The sequence below is a fragment of the Myotis myotis genome, unplaced genomic scaffold, assembly GCF_014108235.1.
Source record: "Myotis myotis isolate mMyoMyo1 unplaced genomic scaffold, mMyoMyo1.p scaffold_m19_p_29, whole genome shotgun sequence".
NCBI lineage: Eukaryota > Metazoa > Chordata > Mammalia > Chiroptera > Vespertilionidae > Myotis > Myotis myotis.
Window position 1 is genome coordinate 3,329,504 of NW_023416334.1, and position 14,454 is coordinate 3,343,957.

Consider the following 14,454-nt stretch of genomic DNA (forward strand, 5'->3'; position numbering starts at 1 on the left):
AGATATTTTTTCTAATATAATTATCAATTGATTAAAGAACTTTGAGTATTTCCCTCAGCTAGGATCCAGGGACAATACAGGTGCCCCCCCCCCCACACACACACACACAAAATGTACACACACAATGTCTGTAGATTCTATTGCATTTTAAAAAAATGAAATGTGTTTTGAATTACAGTCGTGTTCTCTGAGTTCGCGTCTCTGCCAGCGCTGCCCCCATGGCCTCCCAGAACCGAGATCCAGCCGCCGCCAGTGTCGCCAAAGGAGACGAACCCAATGCGGGCGCAGCCCAGCACAGCCCGGGGGAGGGGGGTGGGCAAGAGGTTACAGCGGGAGCTGATGACCTCATGACGTCAGGCAACAAAGGAATTTCCGCCTTCGCTGAATCAGACAACCTTTTCAAAGGGTGGGGACCATCCATGAAGCAGCTGGCACAGTATAGGAAGACTTGAAGCATACCTCTCCCTCTCCCCACAGTCAAAGTCCTCGCGCCCTGCAACCCGCCCCCCCCCCCTCAGCCCGCCTCCAGCGTGGACACCAGGGTAACATCTGTCGGACATCCTAAAGGACAAGTGGTCTGCCCTGTATGAGGTCAGGACCATCCTGCTCTCGGTCCAGAGCCTGCTAGGAGAGCCCAGCGTCCATAGCCCGGTGAACACACGTGCAGAGCTCTGGGGAAACCCCACAGCCTTCAAGAAGTACCGACAGGAAAACTAGCAAAGCAGGGCTCCAGCCAAGAGCCCTGACCTGGGCTTCCAGCCTCTCTCCTTGTGCTGACTTTTTCCTTTTTCCTTAGATGGTCTGTCCTTGCCTTGATTTCTGTACAGGACTCTGTATCTTCACCTGTGGTGTCATACTTGTTTTGTGTCTCGTTTTTAAATTAAGTCTCTGGTTGAGCCCCTGTGATGGATATATTAAATAAATACATTTTGAATTTTAAAAAAATGAAATGTTTTAATAAACTGCTTTATAATTATTCAAAGTGTGTATACATTTTTTGGGGACACCCTATATATAAGATTGGAGTGTCTATAGTTGTCTTTCTCTAATTTTTTTTTAAATATATTTTATTGATTTTTTACAGAGAGGAAGGGAGAGAGATAGTTAGAAACATCGATGAGAGAGAAACATCGATCAGCTGCCTCCTGCACATCTCCTGGGGATGTGCCCGCAACCCAGGTACATGCCCTTGACCGGAATCGAATCTGGGACCTTTCAGTCTGCAGGGAGACGCTATATCCACTGAGCCAAACCGGTTTCGGCTCTAATTTTTTTTTTTTTTAACCCTCACCTGAGGACATGCTTCTATCGGTTTTAGAGAGATAGGGAGAAAGAGGAACATCGATGTGAGAGTGAAACATAGATCGATTGCCTCCCGATCTGTCCTCGCCCATTAGTGTGAAAATAAGCTTCTCCCTTTACCCATGAGCTCAGGAATTTTGCCAGGATATGTGTATGTTTTTATCTTTTTTTTACTCCTGACTCAGTGTCAATAAGCTTAACACCTGCCAAGCTTGATGAAGAAAAATAAAAAGGGAGACAACAGAATATACATTTATACCTTAGAAATGAAAAGGAAAACATAACCATAGAAACAGAACTAACTCAAAGACTTATCATGGAATCTTAATGGTTTTTTAGACACTTAACGGGAAAGTATTTTTATCATCTCTGGTTATTTAGCATCTGTGGGTTTGTGTAGGTTTTGATAAGACTTGCTAAATCATAACTTCTATTTAATACTAGAGGCCCGATGCACAAATCCATGCACGGGTGGGGTCCCTTGGGGTGGCCTGCGGGGATCAGGGCCTCAGCTCACACCCCCAGCCTCGCAACCCTGCAGCCCTGCAGCCCTACCTGGCACCCCACCGTGGCTTGGTGCCACCACCTCACCTGCTCCACCATCCCGCCTGTGGGGCGATAAATTGGGGCCAGCCAGCTTTCTCAGAGCCTGGGAGCAGGTGGTGGCCCTGCCCCTGCCACCGATGCTGATGGCCATCTGCAGAGCAATTAGCAGGGCGATTGGGCCCCTCTCACACCCGCCTGGCCTGGCGCCACCCATTCACCTGCTCCACCATTCCACCGATGTCCTGCTCTTGTCAGGGCCCATCAGGGCCAGCAGTGCCTCCACTGCTGCCTGCTGCCAGCACTGCATCGTCGACGCCCGCCATGTTCCGCACCACCCCCTGGTGGTCAGTGCATGTCATAGTGAGCGGCCAAACTCCCGATCAAACAATTTGCATATTAGGCTTTTGTTATATAGGATAGGCTGTTTTTTGAACAAAAGTGTCATATGTAGAAACGGGAAACATATCCACTCCTATAGCTAATCTAACATGAGCAACTTTCTCTACCAGAAATGACATTAACTTCTTCCAGAATTCGAATTCATAGAGAGATAAAGTAGAATAGAGGTTTTACTGTACCAAGTACTATTCATCGCACTATTGTCTGTCCATGGACTATGTATGTATGCATATAAGTTCTTTGGTTAATCTCTTCCCACACCGCCCCCCTTCCCTCTGAAATATGTCAGTCTGTTGCACACTTCAATTTCTCTGGATATATTTTGTTCATCAGTTTATTTTGTTCATTAGATTCCACATGAGTGAGATCATGTGATACTTGTCTTTCTCTGACGGGCTTATTTCATTAGTACAATACTCTCCAGGTGCCTCCATGCTGTCTCGAAGGGTAAGAGATCCTTTTTTTTTTGACAGCCACTTAGTATACATAGTCCATGGACAGACAATAATGCGGTGAAAGCCTGGGGAGAGAGTGAGAGTAGGATGACAGGGTCATGGGGGGGGGAGGGGGGGAGTGGGACATCTGCAATACTTTCAATAATAAAGATGAATTAAAAAGTAAAAAAAGACCAAACTAAAGCTGTCTTGCTCCAGGCACATCATAAGGCAGGGCTCTTTGGGAAAGACAATAATGCTGGGAAAATGGAAGGCAGCAGGGAAAGAGGAAGACCAAATATGAGATGGATTGATTCCATAAAGGACGCCATAGGCCTGAGTCTCCAGGAGCTGAGCAGGGCTGTGAGGCCAGGACACTGTGGACGTCACTCATCCAGGGAGTTGCCAGAAGCTGCAGCCAGCTCAACTGCATGCAACACAGAGCCCTGCAGCACAAGCTCCCATGATTTGGGACAGAATTCCTAGGAATGTGGAAGCACAGGAGAGTAAAATATACTGTCCTCCCATGCACATGTGCTTTTCAGATATGAGTTGTCTCTGCTTGAGATGAACAGTACTTGGTACAGTAAAACCTCGATATGATGGACTAATTTGGGCAAGGGGGGGTGTCTGTTAAAGCTGAGAATCTGTTATATAATTAAGTAGGTTTTCTGACTGTGTATGTTAAAAAAAAATTACAAATTAGTCTACCTGTTTACTTATGTAGATATGTTTGTGTAATCAAATTAAGTATGTATGAAAATTTAATTTCACAGAAAAGTTTTCTATATGTATTACTGTAATTTTAAATTTATACTGAATAGGTCTAGTAAATGCGAGTATTCACCAGTCACTGAGAGTAAACAAATGCACAGGCTGGGGCATGCTTAGCACACGTGGGAGCAACGGCTGGCACACATTACAACTGCTGCATCGACAACAGAACCAATTACTGAGCACGATGCCCTGTGATCACGTGCTAGTCATTCACCAAACATTGTTTATGAGCGGTGACTCTTGGATTTAAATATGTAGACTACATGCCCTGACTTGTTTGGCTCAGTGGATAGAGCGTGGGCCTGCGGAATGAAGGATCCCAGGTTCAATTCCAGTCAAGGGCATGTACCATGGGCAGGCACATCCCCAGTAAGGGGTGTACAGGAAGCAGCTGATTGATGTTTCTCTTTCATCAATGTTTCTGACTCTCTATCCTTCTCCCTTCCTCTCTGTAAAAAATCAAGAAAAAATATATTTAAAAAAAATATGTAGACTATAGTTGTAGATAGGTAATATTTATGTTGGCGAAATTACTACAGTTTTTCCAACATATGGTCTATTCCCTAAAATTTGTTAAAAATAACAGTAAGGCCTGGTGTGGCGTGGCTCAATGGTTGAGCATCGACCTATGAACCAGGTCACGGTTCGATTCCGTTAGGGCATGTGCCAGTAGGGGACATGCAGCAGGCAGCCAATCAATGATTCTCTCTCATCATTGATGTTTCTATCTCTCTTTTCCTCTCCTTTACTTTCTGAAATCAATAAAGATATATTAAAATAAAAAAGAAGAAACGAAAGAAAATTGAAGCTTTTGTTTTGTTTGGCCCACATAAACTTAAACCTTGTGTTTTTTTTTGGCCCATGTTAGCCTTTGAGTTTGACATGCTTGCTTTAAGCCCTCATGCCTTCGAATATCCATCTTATTTGTTCACCTTTTCTTTCGTTCTGAGATGTACGAGGATGGGGGTGGGCAGGGCCTCCCAATGAGCCAGATAAGGGCTTTGTCTGATAAAGAGCCGGGTCTGCCTTCTTGGAGTAGGGGACTATCTCTGCAGCAAAAGGGTGAATGTTTTTCCATGACATCCTCTGTTGTCTGAGGGAGAACATTCCTATATTGCAGGGCTCCTCCTCCTCACATTCTCCTGTGCCACAGCGCCCTCTACTGGAGCCCTGACATCGACCCATTTGCTGAAGGAACACTTCCTGTTGGTTGGTCTGGGAGGGTGTTAGCACCTACTCTGTGCCAGGCATTGCTCTGGGCAGCCATGAATAACAATCTCTCTGACCTCATGGGGTTTCCAATGTGTAGGAGATAAAAAATATGAATAATGGAATAATATCAGGGATTGACAAATGCTCCAAAGGCAAGAAAATAATAATGTAGTGTAGTATCACGGTAGTTGAAGAAGAACTCTCTGAGGAAGGCACTCCTGAGTTGAATCTTGAATGATGAGGAAAAAGGAAGAAAAGTCAGTCAGAGGGAATAGCACAAGCCTTGAGACCAGCATGAGCTTACCATGTCTGGGAGATGTATTGGTTTGAGGCTTTGGGGGTTCCTTGGGTGAAATTCAAAATTGGCCCATGTATATGGGGGGCAGGGAAAGATCAAGGAAAGAGGCAGACCATTACAGATTGGGGGGTGGCAGGTAAAATAAGCAAGGGAACTTACATATTAGGCTTGTTTGGGGTGCCGCAGACTAGTAGATCTCTGCACCCGCCCACCAGAATCTTAAAAGTTTACACAGTGGCCTTAACTGGGTTAGTCACATATTCAGTCCAAGGCTGCATCCTTGAAATGGCTCCTAGTGCAGGAACAGTGGGTGGAACATACATTCCAAAGACAGGAGGGTGTAAGGAGCCTCCGGTTGCTCTGTTCCACCTCATGGGTCAACCAAGGTCACATACTCTTGATGACCATTTCCAACAAGATGGATGGCAGGATTAAAGTGGCTAACAGGGGTGGAAGCTGAGAGGGAGGCATGTGTTGGCCATGCTGAACTTGTAGGCCATGGCAAGGAATCGGAATTCTATTCTAGGGGTAATAGGAAGCAGGGGAGTAACAAGTGGTGAGCAATGACATTTGAGTTCCTGGATTCTCTAGCAATGGAACATGACCACTTTAGATTGAACTATGTTTGCCTTGGGGCTAGAAGGCCGAATGCAGAAGAAACATAAGAAAAACTATCTTCCACCTGGCTACGGCATCCAACAATGGTGAGGTGAGGGAGGCCTCCCAATAAACAGGGAGATTTCAAAGCCATGGCTATCTGCATGGGTATTAGCCTGCATGGAACTGAGTCTCTGAGCTGGGAGAGTTGAACCCTATTTTGGCATCCCAGTGAATACAACTCATGGGTCTGCCCAGGGAACTTCCCCCATTCCTACCAGCTGGGCTGAACACATATTTTCTGCTTCCATTGTTTCTTATAACTCCTCTTTTATACTGTTTCTCATATGGTACTGGAGTTATTATTTACATGTTTTCTATTGTATGATAAGCTACTCTGAGACAGGCACCAAGTTTTTCAACTCTGCAGTGTGCTGGGGACACTGATGACTGGTTATGTAAGATAATTGCGTGGGGTGCAATTGAGGACAACCCTGAATACCTAAGGCATTGGATTTTTTCCTGGAGCAACTCATTGCTGTTCTATCCTTAACAAAGACTGCTTCTGAGTCAAAGTATTAATAGTGGATTGACCATTAATGTGCATGTGGCCCACCTAGTCTAGATATTTTTTACACTTGTTCTAAGTCTTACCATCTGAAATTTTGGACAAACTGGGTTGGATTCTCATAGAACAGCTAGCTGGACACAAGTCTACATCAAGGGCCATCATAGGAAATAGCTGTAGTAAAATTCATTTTCCCCCCAGCTTTGAGGTATAATTGACAAATCATGTAATGTAAGTTTAAGGTATACAACATCATTATATATATAATGATTAACACAATCCATCACCTCACATAGTTGTGTGTGTGTGTGTGTGTGTGTGTGTGTGTGTGTGTGTGTGTGTGTGGTGAGAATATTTAAGGTCTATTCTCTTAGCAACTTTCAAGTATACAGCACAGTATTGTTAACTATAGTCACCATGTTCTATATTTGACCCCCAGATCTTATTCATTCTTATTGTAGTAAAATTCTTAATTATCTCCACTGGAGGGGTGCAATGGTAGGCTTTATTCATTCACCATGGAGCATACTCTTTGTAAGAACCTATACAAGACATGTGTCGCAGAAAAAGTTCTGTTTCTCTTGAACAATCAGTCAACTTCTCTGTATCTTGGGGACAGTATATGTGTAATCATGTTCCCCTCATTGCTTTCACCACTTAGGTAGCTAGCCCTACATTTGCAGCCTATTTCTAACAGCCATAAAGGACCACTAGAGACAATCAGCATATGGATTAAGGCTTTGGGCTTTGGAGTCAGGCAAACCTGAGTTGAAGTCTCACCGCTGCCACTTCTTAGCTGTGACTGTAGGCTACTTATATAGCTTCCCCTGATCCCCAAGTATTTATATAGGCACAATCACATTATTTACTTTGGGAAGTTATTTTGTTGGGAAGATTAAGGAATACAATGCTAAGCATAAATCCTGGCACAACAATCAACATAATTATAATCATTTCACTTTATGGTAAGCAGTTCTGTGTGCTCAGATTCCTTCGACCTTTAGTATTTTCTGGTCCCTAAGACACACACACACTTTTCTGCTGCAGAATTGTATGAATTAATTAGTTATGATTCTTTTTAAAATTCTGCTATACCGACCCTACAGATAAGAGTGCCTGGAAAGCTTGCCATAGAGATCACTGAGTCTGCATCTGAGAGGTTCTCGCTCTTCACAAGGACAGCAAAGGAGCGTGCTTTGTATGCCTGACAGGACTAGGAAAGCAGAAAAGATGTGTGTCTTGCCTGAGGTATTTATTACTTAGGTAATGAATTTAACGCTGTAACTACCCTTGGTCATCACAAGTTCATTACTATTTAAAATCTTCTGATATATCCTCTGACAATATATCTGTTTGGATTCAAAGGGCAGCATTACATTCCAAAATAATTAGCTTCTGTTTGGGCTCAAATAAATTCAAACAGAGGAGATCTATTAGAGTGATACTAATGTCTGGTACATTAACATGATTTAAGAAGTCCCAAACTGTGTAAATATATATTTATATTTCATTAAAGGAGGTGCTGATATTTATCTTTTAAAAATTAAAATAAACCCAGCTCAGCTGTTGAGCATTGACCCAGGATCCAAGAGGTCACCGGTTTGATTCCTGGTCAGGGCACATGCCCGGGTTGCCAGCTCAATCCCCAGTAGGGGGCGTGAGGAGGCAGCCAGCCAATCATGTCTCTCCCATCAATGTTTTCTATCTTTTTATCCCTCTCCCTCCCTCTCTCTAAAAATCAATAAAAACACATTAAGAAAAAATATTGTTGAAGTAAGTTTACTTTTAGATTCTGAGATATCTTCATGTTCATCAAATATTTGCCTGAGCTATATCAGGAATTGCTTTGTCAAATGTCTAATTTAACTTTTTAATAGCTTTATTGAAGTATGAATTATGCACAATAAGTTGCGCATTTTAAAGTATATAAATCAGCCCTAACCGGTTTGGCTCAGTGGATAGAGCATCGGCCTGCGGACTCAAGGGTCCCAGGTTCGATTCCAGTCAAGGGCATGTACCTTGGTTGCGGGCACATCCCCAGTAGGGAGTGTGCAGGAGGCAGTTGATCGATGTTTCTCTCTCATCGATGTTCCTAACACTCTATCCCTCTCCCTTCCTCTCTGTAAAAAATCAATAAAATATGTTTAAAAAAAATAAAGTATATAAATCAATGTTTTAATATATCACAAAAATTCAAGATAACAAACATTTCCCTCACCTCCCAAAGTTTTTCCTGCCTTTTATAATCCATCACATCTTACTACTTCTCTTTGCCTCCATCCCCAAGTGACCACTGATCTGCTTTCTCTCTCAATAGATTGGAACCATATAGTTGGTATGGCTCCTTTTTTGGCCTGGCTTCCTTCACACAGCATAATTATGTTGAGACTTATCCATGTTGTTCTTTGTATTGATAGTTCATTTCTTTTTATTGCTGAGTAGTAGTCCATTGTATGGATATACTACAATTATTTCAATCACGTGAACTTATTATGTAATCGATTGGGTCTCTCTCTGTGCTGGCTGAGAAAAATAGAACACCAAAATGTAGGTTTATGGCCCACCTCTAGCAAAAGGACAGACTTCAGAGCCAACATTTTAAATACTAATCTCACTTCCAACTTATTTTAGTGCTTCCTCTCCTTTTATTATAAGTTCCCCATACACTTATCTTTCTTTTATTTTGTTATATTATACACATTTAAGTCAGTTGTCTTGGGAATTTTCTTTTTCTTTTCAATTTTTATGTATTGATTTGAGAGAGAGAAAAACATCAACTTGTTCTACTTATTTATGCATTCATTGGTTGATTCTTGTATGTAACCTGACCAGGGATTAAATCCACAACCTTGACATATCAGGATGATGCTCCAACCGAGTTACCTGGCCAGGACCTTGGTTTTTTTTAAAAAAACAAGGACCAAATACCAGTAAACAATGCTCTGTTTTTATTTAATTTTATTAGGTCTTTCCTCCTGTTTTCTTTAGGGATGCTGGATTTTGTTGATGTGGTCACATACAGATTCTCATCTTACCCTGTTTGGACAACTGCCACCATCTCTGGAGATTTAGTCTCTAATCTTGTCCACCTTTTATTCACCTGCTATGATGTCATCAAGCTATCATTCTACAATAGAAATCTAATCATGACATTCCTATGTCAAATATCTACAGGAACAATCTAAAGTCCTTAGCAGAGAAGGGCATGTCCTTCATTAGTCACTCATTCTTTCAACAAATATTTACTAAGAGCTGATTACGTACTAGGCTCTATGCAACCTGGCTAAGTGTGGAGGTATGGTGATAGGCCAGAGAGCTATGGCCTGTATCTTCATGTAATTTATATTCTAGTGAGGGAGACAAAGAGATAAACAACCCTATAAGTAATACAATTATGGATTGGATAAACATGTAATTGTTGTAAAGAAATAACCAGGGAGCAGTGGTGGATGTCAGAGAAGGCCTTTCTGAGGAGGTGACATTTATGTTGCCTAAAACGTGAGACAGAAGTGGCCATGGGAGGAGGTCTAGGCAAAGGAAACATCAAATGCAAAGATCCAGAAATGGGAAAAACCTTGGATGGCCAGTATGGCTGGAAGTAGTAAGGTTGCTGAAGAGTTGAGCTCTGCCTACTTCTCCAGCCTTATTTTCCAACCCATAGGTGTACATACAGCCATCCTAAATCACATACATGCATAGCTACTCACCATTCCTCAACACACCATGCCTTTAATTTCTTTTTTTTTATTTTTTATGCCTGGGTTGCAGGCTTGAGCCCCAGTGGGGGGTGTGCAGGAGGCAGCCGATCAATGATTCTTTCTCATCATTGATGTTTCTATCTCTCCCCCTCTCCCTTTCTCTCTGAAATCAATATATATATATACATATATATATATATACACACATATATATATATATATATATACATACACACACACACACACACTTTATTGTTTAAAGTATTACATATAGTATTACATATGTCTCCTTTTTCCCCCATTGACCTCTCCCCAGCCACCCCCATCCCCCAGCACATGCCCTCACCCCCCTAGTGTCTGTGTCCATTGGTTATGCTTATATGCCACACCATGCCTTTCATTTTTCACCTCCTCCTGGACAATCTTACTCCTCCTTGTGATTGGGTTTCTAAATAATACTTTATTGAACCTTTTGGGTTCCTCTCCTATCCAACTCCTCCAGGCTCTTTCCTTCTCTGTGCCTCCACGGAAATCTATACATACTTCTTTTTTTATATTGCTAACATTTATTGAGTGTTTTTATCTGCCAAGCATTGTTCTAAGCAATGGTATAAAACCAAGTCAGGAATCTGATACAGTTGTTTCATTCCAAATCTCATACTCTTTTTGCTGTAACATACTGCCTTAGGTTCCTAAAAGGATTTATTGATGAATTTTACATAATTGACATTTGACACACAGCCAATTTGTTTGTAGGAGCAAACCCAACATTTATTCCTACCCTCACACCCCTCCCTTAACAGTTACAAGTCATATTTCACTGCCTCTTACAATTTTTCCCCAAAAGGCTCCTTAGATCTTCATTCCAAATGAATTCTGATGGCCAACTCTACACAACTGTCAGACCTGCCTCAATAAGAGTCTCTACCCTTACAGTCAAATCCCATTTGAAAACAAATAGGCTCATATTTATAAAGTAAACTGAAGGGGACTTTGTAAATCTTTTTTTTTTTTTTTAAGAAATCTTTCCATTAGATTTTCAAAAATTTTAAAGTCTGTTAAGACTAAGTGCTGCTGGCCTGGCCAGCATGGCTCAGTGGTTGAGCAACAATCTATGAATCACAAAGTCACGGTTAGATTCCCAGTGGGGGCATGCACATGCCATGGGGTTGCTGGCTTGATCCCCAGTGTGGGTGCAGGAGGCAGCCAATCAATCAATGATTCTCTCTCATCATTGATGTCTCCAACTCCCTCTTCCCCCTCCCCCTCTCTCTCCCTTCCTCTCTGAAATCAATAAAAATTATATATATAGCCTTAGCCAGTTTGGCTCAGTGGATAAAGCCTTGGCCTATGGACCAAAGGGTCCCAGGTTTGATTCCGGTCAAGGGCATGCACTTGGTTGCAGTCTCCTCCCAGGCCCGGGCCCTAGTTGGGCTCATGCAGGAGGCAACTAATCGATGTGTTTCTCTCACATCACTGTTTCTGTCTTTCCCTTTCTCTTCCACTCTCCCTAAAAATCAATGGAAAAATATCCTCCAGTGAGGATTTAAAAAAAAAAAAAAAAAAAAAAAGATAAAAAGACTAAGTGCTTCCCTAGCTGGTTTGGCTCAGTGGATAGAGTGTTGGACTGCGGACTGAAGAGTCCCAGGTTCCATTCCGGCCAAGGGCACATGCCTGGGTTGGGGGCTCAATCCCCAGTTGGGGACCTGTTGGAGGCAGCCAATCAATGATTTTCATCATTGATGTTTCTCTCTCTCTCCCCTTCTCCCTTTCTCTCTGAAATCAATAAAGAAATATATTTTTAAAAAAGAGACTAAGTGCTGCTGAAGATATAGAACTGTGGAAATTCTCCTACATTGCTGATGGGATTGTAAGTTAGTACTCATTTTGGAAAGCAATTTGGCAAAATTTAGTAAAGTTTCAAGTACATCCCATAATTTTACTCCTAGGTACAATTCCTACATTCTTTTTTCCCTTTTTTAAATTAAATTTTTGCAGTGACATTGGTTAATAAGATCACATAGATTTCAAGTATGGGTTTCTATGTTACAAGATCTGTATATTGCCCACCACTCCCTAGGTACATTCTAGGTACATTCTAGGTAAAATGGTGTAGCTGCTATGGAAAACAGTATGGTGGTTCCTCAAAAAAATAAAAAATAGAATTACCACATGATCAATCAATTCCCTTTCTGGTTATACCCAAAAGATTTGAAAGCAGGGCCTCTAAGATATATTTGTACACACGTGTTCATAGCACTATTATTCATCACAGCCAAAAGATATAATCAACCCAAAAGCCCATCGCAAATGAATGGATAAACAAAATGTTGCATGTACATACAATGGGATATTATTTAACTTGTAAAAGGAAGGAACTTCTGCCCAAGCTGGTCTGACTCAGTGGATAGAGCATCGGCCTGTGGACTGAAGAGTACTGCGTTTGATTTCGGTCAAGGGCACATGCCCAGGTTGCGAGATTAATCCTCAGTAGGGGCATGCAGGAGGCAGCTGGTCAATAATTCTCTCTTATCATTGATGTTTCTATCTCTCTCTCTCTCCTTTCCTCTAATGAAATCAATAAAAATGTTTTTTTAAATAAATAAAAGGAATTTCTAATAGATGCTACAACATATATGAACCTTGAGTTCATTGTGCTAAGTAAAAGAAGCCAGTGACAAAAGGACAAATACTGTATTATTTCATTTATATTTCATTACTTTATATATATTTCATCCCCTTGGGGGATGTCGGACTGCCGGTTTCAGCCCCATCTCCACAGGCCAGGCCGAGGGACCCCACCGGTGCACGAATCCGTGCACCGGGCTTGTAGTATGCATATAAGATCTTTGGTTAACCTCTTCCCATTCTCTCCCCCTCTTCTTCCCTCTGAGATTCATCAGTCTGTTCATCAGCCTGTGCGTGGAATGTCTGCCCCATGATGGTCAGTGCATGTCGTAACTACCAGTCCAGCAGTCTCTTAGGATTTTATATATATAGATACCTAGTCAAATTCATGGTAGAATGATGGTTGCCAGGGCCTAAGGGGAAGCAGAGAATGTGTAATGGATACAGAATTTCAGTTTTGAAAGATTAAAGGAGTTCTAAAGAATAAACCAATACATCCATACTATGGGATGCTACTCAGCAACAAAAAGGAATGAAAATCTATGCAACAACTTGGACAAATATCAAGAAAATTATGCTGAGTGAAAAAAGCTAATGTCAAAAAGTTACATATTGTATGGTTCCATTTTTGTAACATTTTCAAAATGACAAAATTATAAAGATGCCAAAAAGATTAGTGGTTGCCTTGAAGGAAAGGGATGGGAGAAGCTTGTAAACATAAAGAGGTAGGATAGCCCTGGCTCCTGTGGCTCAGTTGGTTGGAGTGTTGTCCCATGCATAGAAGGGTCTCATGTTCTATTCCAGATCAGGGTACATACCCAGATTGCAGGTTCAATCCTTGGTTGGGGCGCATATGGGAGGCAGCAGATGGATATTTCTCCTCTCTCTCCTTCTCCCTTCTTCTCTCTAGAATCAATTAAAAAAAAAAAGAGGTAGCACAAGGGATCCTGTGTTGATGAAACAACTCCGTGTCTTGATGGTGGTGGTGATTATGTAAATCTACTCATCTGATAAAATTGCATAGAACTACACACCCACTAAAGTGCATGTGAAACTGTTGAAATCTGAGTAGGTCTGTGATTTACACCAATGCTATTTTTCTGGTTTTGATGTTTTACTACAGTTATGTAAGATGTTACCATTGTGGGAAACTGGGTGAAGGGTACAATGAGACCTCTCTATACTATTTTTACTTCCTGTGGATCTATAATCACTTAAAAATAAATCATTATGATAATGCAAATCAAAATAACGAGATATCATCCTACACCAAGCATGTCAAACTCGAGGCTGGTGGGCCGAATGCCTAAGATGAGGGCATAGCCTAAAACAAGGCATGCAGCCATGGGCCATGAGTCTGACATGCTTGCTCCACACTCTTAAGATGGCCACTATAAAAAAAAAAAAAAATCAGAAAGTAGACACTGGCCAGGTAGCTCAGTTGGTTAGAGTGTCGTTCCAATATGCCAAGGTCAGGACACACACAAGACTCCAATGAATGCATAAATAAGTGGAACAACACATTGATGTTTCTCTCTCTCTCTCTCTCTCTCCCTGCCCCCTTTCTTCTCTCTCTCTAAAATCAATAAAAAAAATTTAATACTTAAAAAAAACAGAAAGTAACAAATGTTGGTGAGGATGTGGCGAACTGGAACACTTTGTGCATTGCTGTTGGCTATGTAAAACAGTATGGAGGCTCCTAAAAGACTGAAAATAGAATTAATCCCACTTCTGAGTTTATATCCAAAAGAATGGAAAGCAGAATCTTAAAGAGATATTTGCACACCCATGTTCATTGCAACATTTGACAATAGCCAAGAGTGGAAACAACCCAAATATCTATAGACAGATGAATAGATAACACAACATGTCATACACACACACACACACACACACACACACACACACACACACGCACGCAATATTAGCCTTTAAAAAGAGGGAAATTTTGTCAAATGTATGGATGAACTTTGAAGATACTAGGCTAAGTGAAAT

At 41.6% G+C, this 14,454-nt stretch overlaps 1 pseudogene; it reads left to right on the plus strand.

Annotated features, from left to right (window-relative positions):
• The first annotated feature begins 202 nt into the window (after positions 1-202).
• LOC118649353 lies at positions 203-977 on the plus strand (annotated as a pseudogene).
• The last annotated feature ends 13,477 nt before the right edge of the window (positions 978-14,454 follow it).